General features: G+C 47.6%; 1 long non-coding RNA gene across 3 annotated transcripts in view; it reads left to right on the top strand.

The window, feature by feature from the left end:
- Positions 1-2882: 2882 nt before the first annotated feature.
- LOC109246222 (uncharacterized) overlaps positions 2883-17044 on the top strand; it is a 34919-nt gene continuing 20757 nt past the window's right edge. For all 3 annotated transcript variants that reach the window (XR_008418768.1, XR_008418769.1, XR_008418767.1), the window contains exon 1: positions 2883-3127. This is a non-coding gene — a long non-coding RNA (uncharacterized LOC109246222). The remainder of the gene's footprint in view (positions 3128-17044) is intronic.

Below are 17044 nucleotides of genomic sequence, written 5' to 3'. Positions count from 1 at the left end.
CAACTGCAAATTTCAGGCCTAGACTAAAGACTAACATTGCTGGATGTTCTCCTCAAGAAGGCCAAGAGGAGAAGGAGAGAGAAAAAGGAAAAGTTAAAAACAAATAAACCCAGAGCACCTCAGTGGCGCAGTCGTTAAGCATCTGACTTTGGGTCAGGTCATGATCTCACGATTCTTGAGTTCGAGCCCCACATAGGGCGAGTCTGAGCCCCACTTTGGGTAAAACACAAGCCCTGCTTCTCTCTCTCTCTCTCTCTTCACCCCTTGCTCACTTGCACCCTCTCTCTCTCTCGCTCAGAAAACAAAACAACAGAAAACAACAACCTTTCCTGTAGGGATGTACTATTTCTTTCCCCAATGTTCATAAGCAGAATTATAGCAGAATTACATTCAAGGATTCATCACTGGAGTCCCTGTAGCTAGAAGGTTGCTTAGGGAAATGAAAGTCGTGACAAATGCAAAAACGTTTGTCCGTGATCACGCACCGTCTCGTTCTCCCACCCGACTACGGAATGAAGCCCCTTTTGGATCAGACTCCTGATGGTTGTGGGATATTATAAATATCTGACAGGACAGTGGAAGTGATGCAAATCCATTTCCAAGTCAAGTTTCAGATCTTGCAAGCAATGGAAGCTTTCGTGGCATTAAGGAGAATGAAGTTGGAGAATGGCTCAAATCATCGCAAGCTGTCAAAAATAGGGGCATGGCGGGGTGTACCAGTTAATGATGGGAAAAACAAAAAATTGGCAGAGACAGGGACACCAGAGGCGCTTCAAAGAAAAAGTGTGTGTATCAAACAGTCATGAGAAGCCTTTGGGGAAATTCATAACCCTCTTGCATACTTTTGTGAAAATGTCTCTTTGTGCGATTGGCTATCAAAGTAAAATACAAAGCTGTTGTACAAATATTTTTTTTAAATTTTTCTTAAATAATTCATTTTTTTTGTTCAGTAAGAACTAATGCATAGTTGTATTTATAACTTGTGTTAGATCGGAGAGTTTTAAAAGCTTAACTTAATCTTTTGTTTTATTTTTCAAGTTCAAGCTCCAACAGAACTTTTTCTCCCCCTCCTATTTACAATAAAATTGTCTCTCTCAAGTAGTTTCCTATTGGGTGGTTCTCTCAAAATAATGGAGATTTTCTGCTCCAAAGCCCCTAGTATAGATTATAGTCTTTGCATCATAGAGAGCTTCACCAAGGTTGGGACCAGGGGAGACACCTGAGTGACTCCTGCATGACTGAGAGAGTCACCGAAAGGAACCACCCGGAAAGGAAGAAAGCCTCTGCCCCAAAGACAAATTCCAGCTTCTACCCTTAGGGATGGAGGGAGCCCTTTTTCTTTTCAGTGGCCAGTTTGTCCCTACTTGTCAACCACCAACCCACAGAATTATCAAAACCTCCCCTCAGAGGCTCCCACTAGAGGAGCAGGCATTTTGTAAGTGAGAAAAAAGGTGTTTGTATCCTTTGTAATTTTTATTGCTACTATTTGCATTTTCTCTGCCTGGAAACTAAACTCCCGCCCTGTTGAGTGAAATACCAGGCACTGTCTTCCCTGCTGGAGGCACCTGCCGGGCCTCCTTGCTCCCTTGGCCCAGTGCCCCTGCCCAGTCTTAGCCCTGAGGGTCTCTGATGGCAGGAGGAGGACTCCGGTCCCCATAAAGTGACAGAACAAGAGAGGCTCAGCTTCTCGGTGATGCCTGCTTTACTACGGAGGGTTCTCTGGGGTCTTCTGGGCCTTCTCTGATGTGGAGGGTGGGAAGACGTCAAGAGGTCTATGGACGCCATCTCCCTAATCAGTCGCTCAGACGTTTGAGATTCTGTGAGGAAACAACAAAAGGGGGTTATCCACGCAGCCCAGGTCCCTTCACAATCCCTTTGTTCCTTCCGTTGCAATCTGCACCTTCTCCTACCCCCCTGAAGACCAGGTCAAATCTCCTTCCTTCCTCAGCCTGGAGTGGAGTGGGGGGGGGGGCAGTTTTGGATGCCTCCTAGGGGTCAAGGTATGTCTGCTCAACCCTGTGACCTTATCCACCTGAGGAGGCAAGACTCTCCCACCACAGCTCAAGGGTGCAAGAAAGGTTACGTTTTGTTTACATCAGCATCCTTTCCATTTCAAATCCCTATTCTGCTTGACGGCTGGTACTTCCCTTGACTGCTGGATAGGCTTTTTGTCCTTGGTGATTATGCCCCCATTCTGAGTGGCTCATGATCGCAGCTGGAGAGTGGGGGGAGTGGGGAGCGGAGAGAGGTGGCCCCTGACCCAGGTCCTCTGTCTATGCCAGCCTCCCAGGACTGTATCATCCCGTCCCACCCTTGGTCACAGACACTAATGACTTCCAGGCTCCTTCTGAAGAGGGTCTACAGGAAATTCCACTGCCCACCCACGCTGCTGCTAAACTAAGGGAACTCTGGGACTGTCACAGGCCTTCCCCACACTAAGGGTCAATTCCACCCCTGCCAGCCGGCCCTTGCGGCACAGGAAGGAAGGGCAGAGATGACCTTTCGTTTTCAATTCTCCTACCTCTTGGGTGGTTCCCTCTTTCCCCTAAGGGAGGACCCTCTGAGACGAACCTCTGCGGGGCAGCAGAGCCATGGCAGGGCTTTATCAGGGGTCCCTCCTCAGTCCTCTCTTTCCCTTCTGCTCTCACTGTCTCCAAGCCAGTGTGGGGCCTTGACCTCCTCCCAGGGTAAGGTCTGCCCTACCTTTTGTCTTCACTCTGGAGTCTCAAAAGCTAAACGTTTGGGTGCTGGGTGCCCTAGTTCCACTGGGACAACCTCCCTCTGAGACAGAAACGGTCATGGCCCGCTGCCACATGTGGGAGAGTCACCGTGCAACAGAGACTCTAGGGAATTTATCAACATATTGTCCCTACACAGGGACCCATACCGCCAGTCGTGCGAAGACAGAAAGATAAGCGTGGGCTGTGGAAAAGTGGAGCCTGTGCTCCATGAATATGCAACTCTAGGCTTCGGAGCTTAGCATATTTCATTCTGTTGCAAGTTGAAACGTGTAGGTATATCTCCTTGGCCCAACTCAAAAGGTAGATGTTTTCTGCCTTCTGCGAGTACAGACACTTGGCAGCCAGCTTTCTCTGAACGTTCGTCTGGAAAAGAATCTCCGCTTGTTGTGAGTAGTTAAGTTTATTCAACATATAAATCTCTTAAAACCCATGCACTTAAATGCTTGCGGTTGTGTGGGATATTATCAGTGTCAGGGATGGGCGAAGTTGAAGGCATTTTGGGTCAGTCTACTTTCTTTAAATCTTCTCCAAACATTTTAGGTTTGGCAAAACCTGAATTGCATTTTTGCCAAACCCTTGTGCCTGTAATTTGTAAACCCCTGTGTATTTTCAGGGAAATGTAGTCCATATGTTTCTGATTGATTTACACTTAACTCATCTAAACGTTGTTTTGCTAGTGTTATTTGATGTCCGAAGGGTCTCAGAGCCTGTTTACATCTGTCTAAGCTGCGCTTTTCCCCCCTGAGACTCGGGAAGATCTGTTTTGCCAAGAGTAAACTCAGTTGAAGTTTAGTTTACTAAGCACCGCCCCTCCCTGCCCCCACTTCCCACGTTCGGATGGGACTTGGGTTGAATCCGAACTAAAGAGCTGAGGAAGTTGCATGGGGCTTTGAAGTTGACCAAACACTCTCCACCACCACACTTCACTAAGGGGAATCAGCCCAAAGCCTCCCCACTGGGGATTGTGACCCATAACACTGGCACAGAGACCAGCCCCCAGGCCAGGCCAACTTCCCAGCCTGGACTTGTCCCCAGCGGCACTGGCACTTAGCAGCAACCAGCCAACCACCCCACCTTGACAGTCCCTTCCAGTAGGACATGTTCATCCAGGTTTTATGGGGAGGAAAGCACAGACTTTGAATAAAAGCCATCAGCCCTCTTGCGAGGTCTGCAATAATGATCTTGTAGAGAAAGACTGTGGTTTTAGAACAAAATAAACAAAAGAAATCCTCAGCTAGGGCCCCACATCACCGAACCTTAATTTTAGATAGTCTGCATTTGCCTTGCAAATGAGTCCAAAAATTACCAACCCACAAACATTTAAAGCAATCCTGCCCACTGCCAGAAAGAGTATGCGGGGCAGAAGGAATGAGCCTGGCCCCTTCTGCTCTGCTCAGTGGAAGTGGGAAAAGGGTGTTGTTGGAACTTAGCTGGTGCCCCACAATTTTGGAAACATGATAACTAGAAATGGAGACGTACTCATTGCAACCATATGATTCATCCTTGAGGGAAATGGTGCTTTATTTTGGAGGAAGCACTTTAATGGGCATTGAGGCATGTTCAAGTAAAGTCTATTTGGACTGGAGAGACTCCAGACAAAGAGGAGCTAGGTGGCTTGTAAAATAAGGCGAGGGGTTGTCTTCTCTGTACGCAGAGTTGCCGTTGACTTGGAGACCAGCCTAAGATGTCTCTACCTCTTGCTTTACCCTGCAAGGTATGGGCAACCTAGGTTCTAATAAAGGGACACAGTCAGAGCATTTAACTGGGGGAAAGTTAGGCTAGTCCCTGAAATGTGGGGCAAGTTAGAAGATAGGAACAAAGATAGCTCGGACTCTCCCACCAGGGTTTAAGCTTTCTGTTTCTATGTTGTACTTCCCTTCTGCTATCTTTAAGCTTCGGATAATCTTGATATTATAGGTTGGTCTTGATTATGTTCTGGGGGAGTAGGTGAGGGGCCTGTGCCTACGCCATGAGGGAGACAGAGGAGACTGAGAGAGAATGGAACAATGTGACAAGTGACAGATAGGCCTGACCTCTGGAACATGGACATGTTCCTCGGGGATTCTCAGAAATACCTGGGATCGGGTAGACACACTGAAGACAGGCTTTTCTGAAGCCTCCTGGCATGAGAGCTGAGTTGGGAAGAATTTTCCCCATCTGGAGAACTTGGGGACATCAGCCTCATATCAGTGTTAACTCTGGTGGGTGGGCCAGTGGCAATATTTGCAAGTCCACATGGGATACCAACGGTGCTGTTCCAAGGTCCCCCATATGGGGTCCATGCAGGTTGCCGTCCCACGGTGTCAGGAGCAGACATTTCTCCTGCCTCCCTGGGCCATCAGTGTGCGTATCTGGACCGCATGGTATCTCCCTTGCCCCCCTTCTAGTTTCTCTGAACCTTGTTTTAGTGTGAAGTCATCAAGCTACACTGAGGACTGAGAAATGCGTGTACTCTAAGCATGTTGTGAGCCACAATTTATCATTTTGCAAAGTCTCCTTCTGGTGGTGCGCTAAGAAGAAACCCATCCCTGCTGCTCACCGGCAGTATGGCTTTAGGCCAGTCCCTTCAACTTCTCTGACACTCCATGTCCTCCTTTGTAAAGCGAAGATCATAATTCCCTTCCTTCGGGATTGTTGTCACACACTTGATAACATGTTGTTATTACAGGAATTCTTACAGAGTAATTCTTATCACACATTATTGCCTAAATCCATGGCTGGTGTCTAATTCTTCTGCATCAACTTTGTCCTTCCTCTCTGGCTCTAATTTGTTTAATCTCAGAGAGTGCTGATCCTTGAAAGGTCATCTGGAACACTGGTTCTCAAACCTGGCTGCACATGAGTCACCTGCAGAGCTTTATAAGGCATTTAAAGGAGATGCTGAGGAATCCGTGTTTCTAAGTTGCTTTCCTAGTGGTTTGGCTTTGTCCACAGATGGGGGTTTGAGTTACCCCTTGCCTAGATTCTTACTCTGCCATTAGGCAAGAATTCCTTTCTGCTATTCCAGGCAGGTGGAAACCTGCCCTGTGTTGGACTTTAACAAGCAGGACTCCATACCCCCCTGGGGACCCCTTGCAGTGTCTGATATCCTTTCACGGCGCCTTTTCCCTGTTGCACTCTCGGCTTATTTCTCCAAAGATCTTGATTTAGTTTGTGATTACCATCCAGGCATTGTCTTTGTCTCCCAATCTGGTTACTCTCCCTGTCTTCTCCTTTGGGAGGCGGGTTCAGACATTCGTCTCCTTATTTTCTGAGGCTAGAGTTTTGCTAGACCCTTTACTCCAGCTCTTCATTTCTTCCCCGCACTTTCTCCCGTCTGGAGTTTGGGTTTATTTTTCTTCCTGCCTAACTACTTCTAATATACTAAGTCAATAAACAGATTCTCTGTGGTTACATATGGCAAACAGCTGAAATTTACAGTTGAGAGTAAAATTTCCTCATTTGGGAAAAAAAAAATCATTTCACAGATTTAGAAAGTGGTCATTCTGATCTCCAGGGCAAATAAAAGTGTTTTATAACCTTGCACAAAAGCTTATGCCTTGATTAAATTTTATTATGAATTATTAATTAAACCAAGAAAACACAGAGGCCTAAACCTTTGCTTCAATTTGCTCCAGATTGAGACACAAACCAAAGGCGACAAGAAACCCTGAAGGGGAGGTTTAATGATAGGCAACACATATAAAACTATCTGCACACTTTCATCTGCCAAGGGCTCCAAACCAGCCATGCAAACGAGCCCCCGCGCCTAGGCCTGAATGCAGGCCAGCAATGAACCTGGAAGAAACGGGAAGTCTTCAGCCTCTCTCTCCTGGATGCTGTGTTTGGGTTTCATGGGGGCATCGTGACTTTGAGGACACATCAGCTATTTATCTCATGAGCAGCTGTGGTTAGGTGGGGAGTGGTAGGAAACAGGGTGGAAAAGCAGCCCGGTGTCTTGGAAGCTGAACCAGAGGTCAGGAGAAGCGGGCCACCGTGGTCATGGCTGAGTGACTGACTCAAGCAGGGCCACGCAATACAGTTGTGCAGGTTGCCTGGAAGCAGGGGCAGGTGAGTACAGAAATCCAGCTCATGTTTGCCTGACTAGGCCTTGCTGCCTGCTGTAGGGCTGCAGCCACTAGGGGGAAAGAGCATCTTCTTCCGACTCGAACAGGAGAGTCGCATACTGGTCAGGTCTTGCTTGGAGGCCAATTGCGTATGTAGGGGGTGGGTAGGAGGAATGGGCCTGCATTCTCCTGAAAGGAACATCTTTTGTTTTAGAACACAGAGGGGTTGTCTGGGCAAGTGGTAGCATAGAATTCGATGCACAGATGCTGGGGGTGCAAATACGGAAAAGACCCTGTCTTCAAAGAGCTCACAGGAACTTGGGGAAGCAGGCAAATAAACAGAGTATTACAACACAGTGGTGGCAAACGAGATACAAGATGTCTATGCATCCAGGTGCCCACCCAGCTGAAATTGGACAGGAGAGAATCGGGGAGGCTTTCTTGAGGGTGATGTCTAAATGAGTCACGAGGAGTGGAAAGGGGTCGGGAATGAGGGAGCGGAGAGTGGGAAGGTACTGAAGACAAAGGGAACTACATGATCAACTAGCGGGGGATGAAAGGAGGTCTACCCGATTGGAAGAAAGAGGGGCTCTTAGAGAAGACATGGAGACCTTGTGGGGTTCCCCACCCATGTCTGGTTGTGGCTCAAGCCATTTTCAAATGTGTGCATTTATTCAAATATAAAGGAATTGGTGATGACTATTCCCTTTCCCCACTGGCCAAAATTGGAGGGCTTGGGCCCTCACCAATTTCCCAACACAGTGCTTGGCCCTTGACGTGCTCCAGGGCTAGCTTCTTCTCCTTCCTTACTTCTCCGGCCCGTTCATTTTCAATATGGAAACAGGGATAAAAGACATCTATCTGTGCGTCTTTTACAACATCCAAAAAAAGAACAGATACAGGATGTGAAGGGTGATGTCCTGGCCCTTTGGCAATGGGCAGCACCTATGATTCTGTGTCCCTGCTTCTGAGTTGGTTCTAAGAGCATACTGAAGTTGTGCTCCAGCAGGAAGCTGGCTTCCCTGGAGTAATCACTCAGAGAAGAGGCGAGGAGAGCTCTTCAACTGCCCAAGAAGCCAAGTTTCCATTATCTGGTTATCTTCCGGAGTTCACCACCTCTCTCTGGGATTATCCAGGCTCCCCGTCCTGCCTCCCCAAGAAGATCCTGCATGGGGATCGTGTGGCATTTATTTGGCTCTTATTTATATTGAATTCGGTGCTCATGGAAAGTGGCACTGCTTCCTAGCATGACATCACATAAATAAGTTTGAAGATACTGCTTAATAAGAACCCTGTAAAGAGAAATGGTAGGAAGAATTGAAGGATGCTGTTTCCTCTCTAATATCTGCCATGAATCATTGCTCAGAGGGAAGGCACAGAACAGAGGCACCCAGGGACAGCACTCTGGCTCCCGGGGGGCAGAAGAGGGCCTTCCTGATAGGGCATATGTTACCTTTCTCCCCCGGCTTTGGTCTGAGGCTGGCAGAGAGGGAGGTGGCTGTGAGGCCGTCTGATGAGTAGGCTAGCCTGTCTGATGGACTGGCTAGTCTTTGCTGGCACCCAGTTTTGTAATCTACTCTCCTGAATAAATCCATCTGACCATTGCCTCCAGTCAATTAACCACATCTAGTAAATGCTTATTGTGGGGCCAGCCTAGTGGGGGCAGCTCTGAAAGAAGTAGACTGTTCTGTCTCCACAAAGGATTTACCTCAACCCCGTGGGACTTCTCTTTCCTGAAAAAGATCATACTCTTTCCCTGGCCTCTTCTGCAACCAAAAGGAAAATAAGGCACAATATTCTTAGTTAATTTGGAGTTTCTTGAGGGAGAAAATGTTCTTGGAAAAACAATGCCTTATTCCTTTCTTTAGAAAATTCTTTCCTGGAATACAGCTCAATTATGAGTCCCCTAAAGGCTCCCAACGTGGGTTTTTTTTTTTTTTTTTTTTTTTTTTTTTTTTTTGTTAAAAGAGATGGTGTCAGGCCAGGCCTTTAGGGAAGTTGAAGAAGACTTTTGTTTGCTGCGCATTGCTTTCCTAATGGAGCCCCTTCTCCAGAGCTGGCATGTGAAGGAGGGGTGGGGCTGCCTCAGTATCTGACCCCAAGTGAGTTTGTCTGAAGAAGATGTCCTGCTGTCCCCCAGCAGAATATTATGGAAGCCGAAGAGCTGCCCTTGGAAGGTAGACGAGTGGGAGGGGGGGACAACAGGTGGCCTCACTTCTTGGTAACGAGTGGATAATAAAAGCTGTGTCCATACCCCAGGCAAAGTGCTCAGAGGTCCTCCCAGGGGGGCTGCTTTCTGAGGGGATGCTCTTCCAGTGCTCCCCAGCCACCCGGTAGAGCCAGCTGCTAGCAGATGGAAGGGGTTGGAGGGTGCAGGGAAGTGACCAGACATTGAGAGAAGTGTGCTCAAGGAATGAGAGGAATTTAGGCTGGGAAGCAGGTGGAGGGAGAGTGCAAGTGAGGGAGATGGGGAGAAGGGTACCTGCCTATTTGATTCAGGTCCTTGAAATGTCTCAATGAGGGTTTCAGAGATTATTTGCTTCAACCCTTGAGTTCAGAGTTGAGGAGACTGAGGTCCAGAGGAGTTTTAAGTGGCCTTTGGTCACATGGTGAGTGTGCAGCTCAGCAGCATCCAAGATCTGAGCTGTAGTTCCTGGTCTTATCTTTGCTGGTGACAGTTGAGGTTCCTTTAGCTTGTCCCTCTGAGATAGAGGAAGAGCCATGAGAAAACCATTGACCTCGGAGTCAGGTGACCTTGGTGGCGGGGCCTAATTGCCCAGGTCCCACTTGGACAACATATTTCCCCGGGCTTTCCAGACAAGGGCAGAGTACCACCCCCTTGCTCTCAAGCTGGTGACCTGTAAGAATTAGCAGCAAGAGAAGGCTCGGGGCTGATCTGGAGCCCTTTGGTGTGTTTCTCCCTTCCGACTTTTGGAGGTGGCAGTTACTGGGCAACATGACCCTTGAGGAGGAGATAAACTGCTTCAGATAGGAAGGCTTTATCTTTGAGGTTATTGCAAATGTGCCTGACTCCTTAATCTAGTTCTGTCCAGATCTGAACTGGTAGCCAGATAAACTGCCGGCTGCCTGATTTCTTGTATTTATCAAGTCTAAACAATTATCAGAAGGCAATTATCCCCTGGGAGGCCAGTGGCTCAAGAGATAAGCAGCACCCCGCAGGTCTGGTTTCTGACCCGGATCCATAAGTTGTCACTCAATGCCCTGTGCAGATTTTCTCCTCTTTCCCACAGTCCTAAATTTTAAAGGAGGCTTGATGTTCCGACATGTCTGTTTTGGTGTTTCCTTGCCCATAGCTGAAAATAAAGTCCGATGGTTCTTATAGGGAGATAAATCCTTTTTAAAGGCCCTTTTGTTATCACTGTGGAGTTTGTGAGCACTAGAAGTGGGTTTTAAGGGACCCTTGAGACCTTAGATCAGAGTCTGCTATATCTGGAAGGGACCAAGTGATCACTTTGCACAGCCCCTCCATAGTGTCGGTGAGGAAGCCCAAACAGACAGATTTGGTGTGTTGTGAAAGGAGGGTGCTCTTTGGAGTTAAACTGAGGTGGGTCTGAAGCTTGCCTTTGACACTGGCCAGCTGCCTGACCTTGGGTAACCTCTCGGAGCCCCCATTTCCTCATCTATCATGTGGAAATAGTAATCTGAACCTCACAGCATTGTTGTGAGAGGTAAAAACTGTTTGCCCCTGGTCGAGGTCACACATATAACTGGGGGCAGAGGCAGTGTCAGAACCCCAGTATCCTGACTCCCAGATCTCTCTTCTTTCCATTACATTGTGGAATCTTCTTCTCTGGAGGTCTGCAACTTGCCATTAAATTAAAAGTAAAGCTTCTTCTTTGTCCCGCCCAAAATTCTAGTTCAGTGTTTCTCAGACGGCTCCTCCAGATGGTCTGAGGCTCAGTTCTGCTTAGGACTCATGTTTATACGATGACAGCATCTATATTTTTTCTGGATGAATTAATAATCGACTTGCCATTGTATTTAGGAAAAACCAGACATCACCTCATGGACGTCTCACTGAAAGGAGGCGTCATTTATTCCACTTATTCTGGAAAATTTTCTACTTAGTTTTGGTGGCAGCAGGAACAGGGGTCTTGGGAAGCTTTTTGCGCAGCCTCAGGTTGTTACTCGTCCTCAGGATGACAGGCCTAATCCAAAGTCGGGTGGCCTGAGTCTAAGGTCCTAGGAGCTCTCGCCAGGGCGTTGTCTGCGCCTCGGACACTAGGTGGCGCCACAGGAACATCCTCGCGGCTCGAGGAGCGGTCGCAGGTGGAGAGGACTCGCTGTTGAGCCGCGGAATTCTCGGGCTTTCCACTCGGGGCTGGGGTTCCGGCTGGCCACCTCTCGCCACCCTGTCCTCCCATCAAAAGCACGGCTTTCCTCTGGGGAAAGCCCTGGTGTTGTCTGGCGATGGGAGTCATACTCCCATTTGGTTTTAGGATTCACCAGTTCAGCATTTTAAACCCCAAAGGACGAAACGTGTTTGTTCCTCTTCGCTGCCCCCGCCCCCTGTGTTAGTAAAGATTCATTTGCCTTGAGTGGCATCATTCCAGGGGTTTGGGGTGCTAACTATAGCTCCCTTTTTTTCTCTTTTGAAAGGCTGCAGACGTCATACACGGTATGCTTGCATGATGGACGCCTCCGAGCCGGCCTAGAGAGATTGTCGCGGGGGCTGTGGGGCCGCAGGGAGTTTAGGTGCCCGGCTCAGGTGTCACGACGCTATTCAGCCAGGTGCGAACCGACTGGCCTCTCCTCCGGCCCTGCGCCGCGGGCGCCCCCTGGAGGCGGTCGGGGGAGCGGGGATCGGCGCGCCTCCCGCAGCCCAGGGGTCCCCGCCCCTCTTCTTTTAGGTGCCCCTCAGGATCCCGCAGAGATTCCCAGCAGCCTCTCAAATCGCAATAAAGTTTCCCTACTTCAAAGTCAGTTGCTGTTCTCTCACGTCCACATCACCATTTACACCTGGCCAATTTCCTCTGCTGCATCCAGACAAATGGCTTCTTGGCCCCCACTGGGTCACCCCCTCACTCCTCCAGTTCGGCTCCTTTGTCCAAGGTCCCTTGGTTGGTCTTGCCCCTCAGGCCCTGGTTTAGGCCGGATCCGGGGTCCCTCCCCACACCAAGGCTTGCCGCCGCCTCCCCATTCTGGAGAGTCAAGAATGGAGCCAAGTTTGGTCCCTTTCCTTCCTTAGTGCTGTATGAACATTCAGGTATTATGCTTTCCCTGTTTACCAGGGCTGTCAGATCTGGAAGTGATTTGTGAATAAAGGCAGCTTTTTTTTCTGCCCCAGAAGTTGCCTTTTGACTAGGAAGTATTGTGTCCTGGGAGTGCAGGCCTGGGAAGTTGATGGAAACTTCAACTACATTAGCCTCAGCTGTGAGAATAAAGAGACACTAGACAGAGCATCAAGAGTCCCAGGGGAAGGAGAAGGGCGAGGGAGGACCAGGAAGGGTTACAAGAACCAGGGCCCCCATGTTTGCAGACCTGGGGTGGAGGAATCCTGCCTCTGACATCTGTGACCTCTGGGACTGTGACCTCAAGCAATTCAGGTTGCTTTACTTCTTGAGCCTCAGTTCCCTCTTCTGTAAAATGGGAATACTACTACCTACCTCATAGGGTTGTGGTGAAGATTATTAACTCATGCTATGAAGTGCCCTCCTGGCAAATAGCAAAGGCTAATATATGACAGCTGTTCACGTGATCCAATCTAAGCCACTGCTCTAATCTTTCACCTTGCTGATTACAGACATCTAAAAGTACCAGCTTTTCTCACTGTGGAATTAGGAGAAAGTTCCCTGAGTTACTAGTATTCTCCTTCATTTTATGGGGCTACAATGTCCTCTCCTCATTAGAAAGGAAGAGAGGGTAAATGGCTTATTTTCTTCTCCTGGGACTCTTTTTTTTTTTTTTTTTAAATGTTTATTTATTTTTAGAGAGAGCACACGCATGAGCATGCAGGGGGAGGGGCAAAGGGAGAGGAGAAAGACAATCCCAAGCAGGTTCCATGCTGCCAGCTCAGAGCCCCACTAGGGGTTCCATCTCACAAACTGTGAGATCACGACCTGAGCTGAAATCAAGAGTCAGATGCTTAACTTCCTGAGCCATCCGGCACTCCTCTCCTAGGAGTCTGGAGGAGAGCATTTCATGATGTAGCCAGTCACTGGGGATAAATAAACAGGGTAATGTGGGGGCTTGTCAGCTTCCTCCCTTATTCAAGGGGAGTCTCACACAGGCCCCTTCCGTCAAGAAACGTTGCTGTAGCATCTTGTCGGAACAGACCTGTGCACGGCAGCATGCCCATCTCTGGTTTTGGTGGAAGTCAGCAGGTTTGTAAAGATTTCTGAATGGGAGACTGTGTCAACCATCCCTTTGACTAAAACCCAAGCCAGACATTCCTTTGCCTCTAAATACTTCTTGCTACCGAAAATATAAAAACAGTCTTATCTAAATGCCTTGTTTTGTTGTGTAGAGATGGTCATGTGCTGTTAAAGAACAACTACCCCTGAGGCACCTGGGTGGCTCAGTCAGTTAAGGGTCCCACTTTGGCTCAGGTCGTGATCTCATGGTTCGTGAGTTCGAGCTCCCATCGGGCTCTGTGCTGACAGCGCAGGGCCTGGAGCCTGCTTCGGATTCTGTGTCTCCCTCTCTCTCTTCCCCTCCCCTGCTCACGCTCTCTCTCTCTCTCAAAAATAAATGTCAAAAATAAAATAATGACTACCCTTATCTTTTTTTCTTCCTATTTTATTGAGATGCGATTGATACATAACATTGTGTTAGCTTAAGGTGTGTACTGCCCTCGTGTTGAGTTTGAAATATTAACACGTCGGCACCTTGCATTTGAATAATGCTGTGTTTTTATCTTACTGATACTATGGGGTTGACAAGCACATACCTTTCACTCTGTAGATGAGGAAACTGAGACACAGGAAGAGGAAACTGATCATCCACTTGTTCCCAGTCCTGGTCCAGTATGCCCACAGGCATCTGAAGGTCTCTGAAGGTCTCACCAGCCTCTGTGGTTGGTCACCTCGTCCTTCCATGGGCAGAGTGAATGGACTTGGATTCCTGCTGTGATCCTGTCTGGAAGGAGACAAACCCTTCATCCAGCTCAGGGCCAGGAGTGCATTGCAGCGCTGAGGACCATATGAGACAGTGAACAGGAGAGGCCCAGACTTGCTGCTCTTGCCTCAGTACCCCCCCACGGTGGTCCTGGGCCCGTGGCAGAGAACTGAGCTTGTCTGGTAGTAAATACTGTGAATTGGCCGATGCGGCTAGCTAGCCATCCTCTAGTACGAATGACTCAGTTTATTAATGCTCTGCACAAGATGGCTCCTTCACTTGCCAGCAGCCTTAAGCAGTATTTCATTAAAACTGGCTTAATTATTTTTAAAAGACGGCCCAATTAAAAGCTATACATACTTTGTATGTGTGTGTTTATATATAGAGCTGTATATATAATATATATTTCTAAGCGTGTGTATGTGTTATATATATATATATATATATATATATATACTTAGCAATTTAATTATATGGCATAAATTGTTGGAAAAATACCCGAGAGCTGGCCCCCTTTCTGTTGCTAGATTCAGACTAGAGGCCACCCTGTGAGGGGGTGGCGTTGGTGGCTTCTCAATGACTCCGCAGTGGAAGTCCCAGCTGCGCAGAGCCCTGCCCCAGCATCAGGGCCCCAAAGCTTTGGGAGAGGCAGGTTCTGACCTCTGCTCTCCTCTTGGGATGCTCCTTTCCTGTCCCAACAGCACGGAGGGGCTTGAGCTGGGGAATGCTGGGGGAAGGTGTCCTTGCCAAAAGAGACATGGAGTTGGGGCTTTTGTTTCTGGAGCTGGCTGTCGAACTCTCCTAATGAGCAAATATGTTCTCTTTAAGGAAACAAACAAAGCAAAAACACTAATTCATCTGGATTTTATTCATTTGTTTTAAATACAAACAAACAAAAGGAGAGGGGAGAAGTGGTTATTTCTGCACCAACTATTTCAAATGCAAGTTCCTCTGTCGCTCAGGGTGTTTGGATGGTGCTTGTCACCATAGGACCCACAGGGCTAGTTCCAGCCGTTATTCGGTAAGGCTTTTTTTCTTTCCAAAATTCCCAGCGTTCCTTTAAGGCCCATTTAGCTGCGGGTTTTGTTTATTCTCCCGGCAATCAGCATTTAAAATAAGACAAACAAGCATTTTTTCCTGGGCTGTGAATCCCTGCTGGCCTGCCTCCACCCGCACACCTGAAGCCAATGTGTCCAATTGAATTTCTTCGTAACCCGCATCCCCTTCGGAGACCTGCCCCCTCCGTATACCAACGTGGAAATAGAGAACTTAAGCAGGGCAAATGTAATTTTAAGAATTGCTAATGATGCTGGAAATCTGCAATGCAATTAGCATCATTGGATTTGTCGCTCCTCCGCTCCTCCGAAGGCACGGTCCTCGTCATACCGCTGTGGCAGCGGCGCCTCCGCGTGGGCCTGGGCGCCCCGGGTATGCTGGCAGCGTTTTGCACCAAAATATGAACATTTGGTTAGGCTTCCTCTCTTTCTCTCTCTCAGCAACCGACTTCTTTGTCTCTTTTCCTGGTTGCAGGGGGATGGATTGTTTTCCATTGGTTATATCCTTAGCATTCAGTCCTCAGGGGACTCACTCACTCTGTTTTCTAAGTAAGTGGGACCCCCACTTTGTGACCTCATTTTGCCCTCTTGGATTTTAGGGCTTCCCTTCACCAGCGTTCCCCCTATGCTGGAACCCCAGTAATTCTTGGTGCCTCAGCAGTGGTGAAAGCCGCCCCCACCCCGCCCCCCACCACCATTACTCACCCTACGTTATACTTTCCTTTCTATACTTTCCTTTCTCTCTCTCTCTTTTGTCTTCTCTAACTTCCATTTCTTTACTACCCTCCATGGCTCAGAAGTAGTATGAAGGAGAGTTAAAAATAGGGAGATGGAGGGAGCCAGAGGGAGAGAGAGAGTGAGAAAGCAGAAAAAGAGAAAATGAATTATTGGATTCAAAATAAACCTTTACTTTTTCATAGGCGAATTATTTTTGCTCCTTGAAAAAACTAACATGGGCCAGGCACGGAAAACCATGTGATAGCTGGGCAAGCCGTTGCAGAATCCAGAAGATGATCTTGAGGTGTCTGTTCAGTTTAGCAAAGGTTTCTACTCTGGGGATCCTCTTTCAGATCCAGGGGCCCAAATCAGAAGCTTGTAGAGGGGAGCTATTCTTCCAAGATTCCAGATGTGTCTGCGAGACAACACGTTATGGGGCAAATTGATTTCACCCTTGGGAAACTGGAGATTTTTCAAAGTTATGTCTGCAAAGCCAGCTAATGCATTTCCCCATTAGTGCATTAAAGTGTGCCCTTATTAATTCAAACATAAAGGCAACAAAATAAGCTGTTAAATTTAAAATATAATACATATATAATGAGGAGAATGTGTGAAAGCCTTATTCAAATGAAAATACAGGAGTGTTTGAACTACTGAGGTATCTTTTGTATTGAATTATGAGCATATGTAATAGATTTAATTATTAATTTCCCCATTGTTCTATGCACACAGACAGGGTTCAAGGCACAGTCATTCTCTGGCTTTCATAGATCTAATTTGTATAATTATTGCCTGAATAAAGAATTGCTCCAATTCCGAGCTCTCTTTCTTTCTTCCCCCCCTTCTAAATACTATTTCAATGCTGCATTCCAAAAGGGGAACACCTGCCACTTCTTCAAAGTCAGCTGATCATTTGGAATGATGGACGGCGCTGTTGCCGATGACGTCCCCTTTCAAGTCTCTTTGTCTAAGTGAATTATCGTGCATCCTTTTAATTTTATTGAACAAATTACATTTGTCAAGGTCTATCTTTGTAAATAAATGATAACTAGAGACACATGGATGCGTATTTCTGCTGTTCAAGGGCTCTTGTTCCATTTCTGGAAGCCAGATGAACATGGAACAAAGGAGAAACTTTCCTCTAAAAGCAATTATCTTTCTGCATTCCCATCAGTATAATTATATTGCAGGGAATTTTAAGAAGCTGTAGAAGTAGAATTGAATGCTTAAAACTGTGTTTGCTGAATTGCTATGCAAAAGTTGAGCAGGCTGTATTGCATCACACTAAATAGTCTCGCTCTCTCCTGGCCACATTTCTCGGAGTTGAGAGTGTGCCTGAAGGATGGAGACTGTGGGAGGGGTAGGGAGGAGGAGGAGGAGGAGGAGGGCCATATTTAGGGGTTCATGT

Source organism: Panthera pardus, unplaced genomic scaffold, assembly GCF_024362965.1.
Source record: "Panthera pardus isolate Hobbes unplaced genomic scaffold, ASM2436296v1 HiC_scaffold_11, whole genome shotgun sequence".
Classification (NCBI taxonomy): domain Eukaryota; kingdom Metazoa; phylum Chordata; class Mammalia; order Carnivora; family Felidae; genus Panthera; species Panthera pardus.
This window is presented reverse-complemented; position numbering and strand designations above follow the sequence as displayed.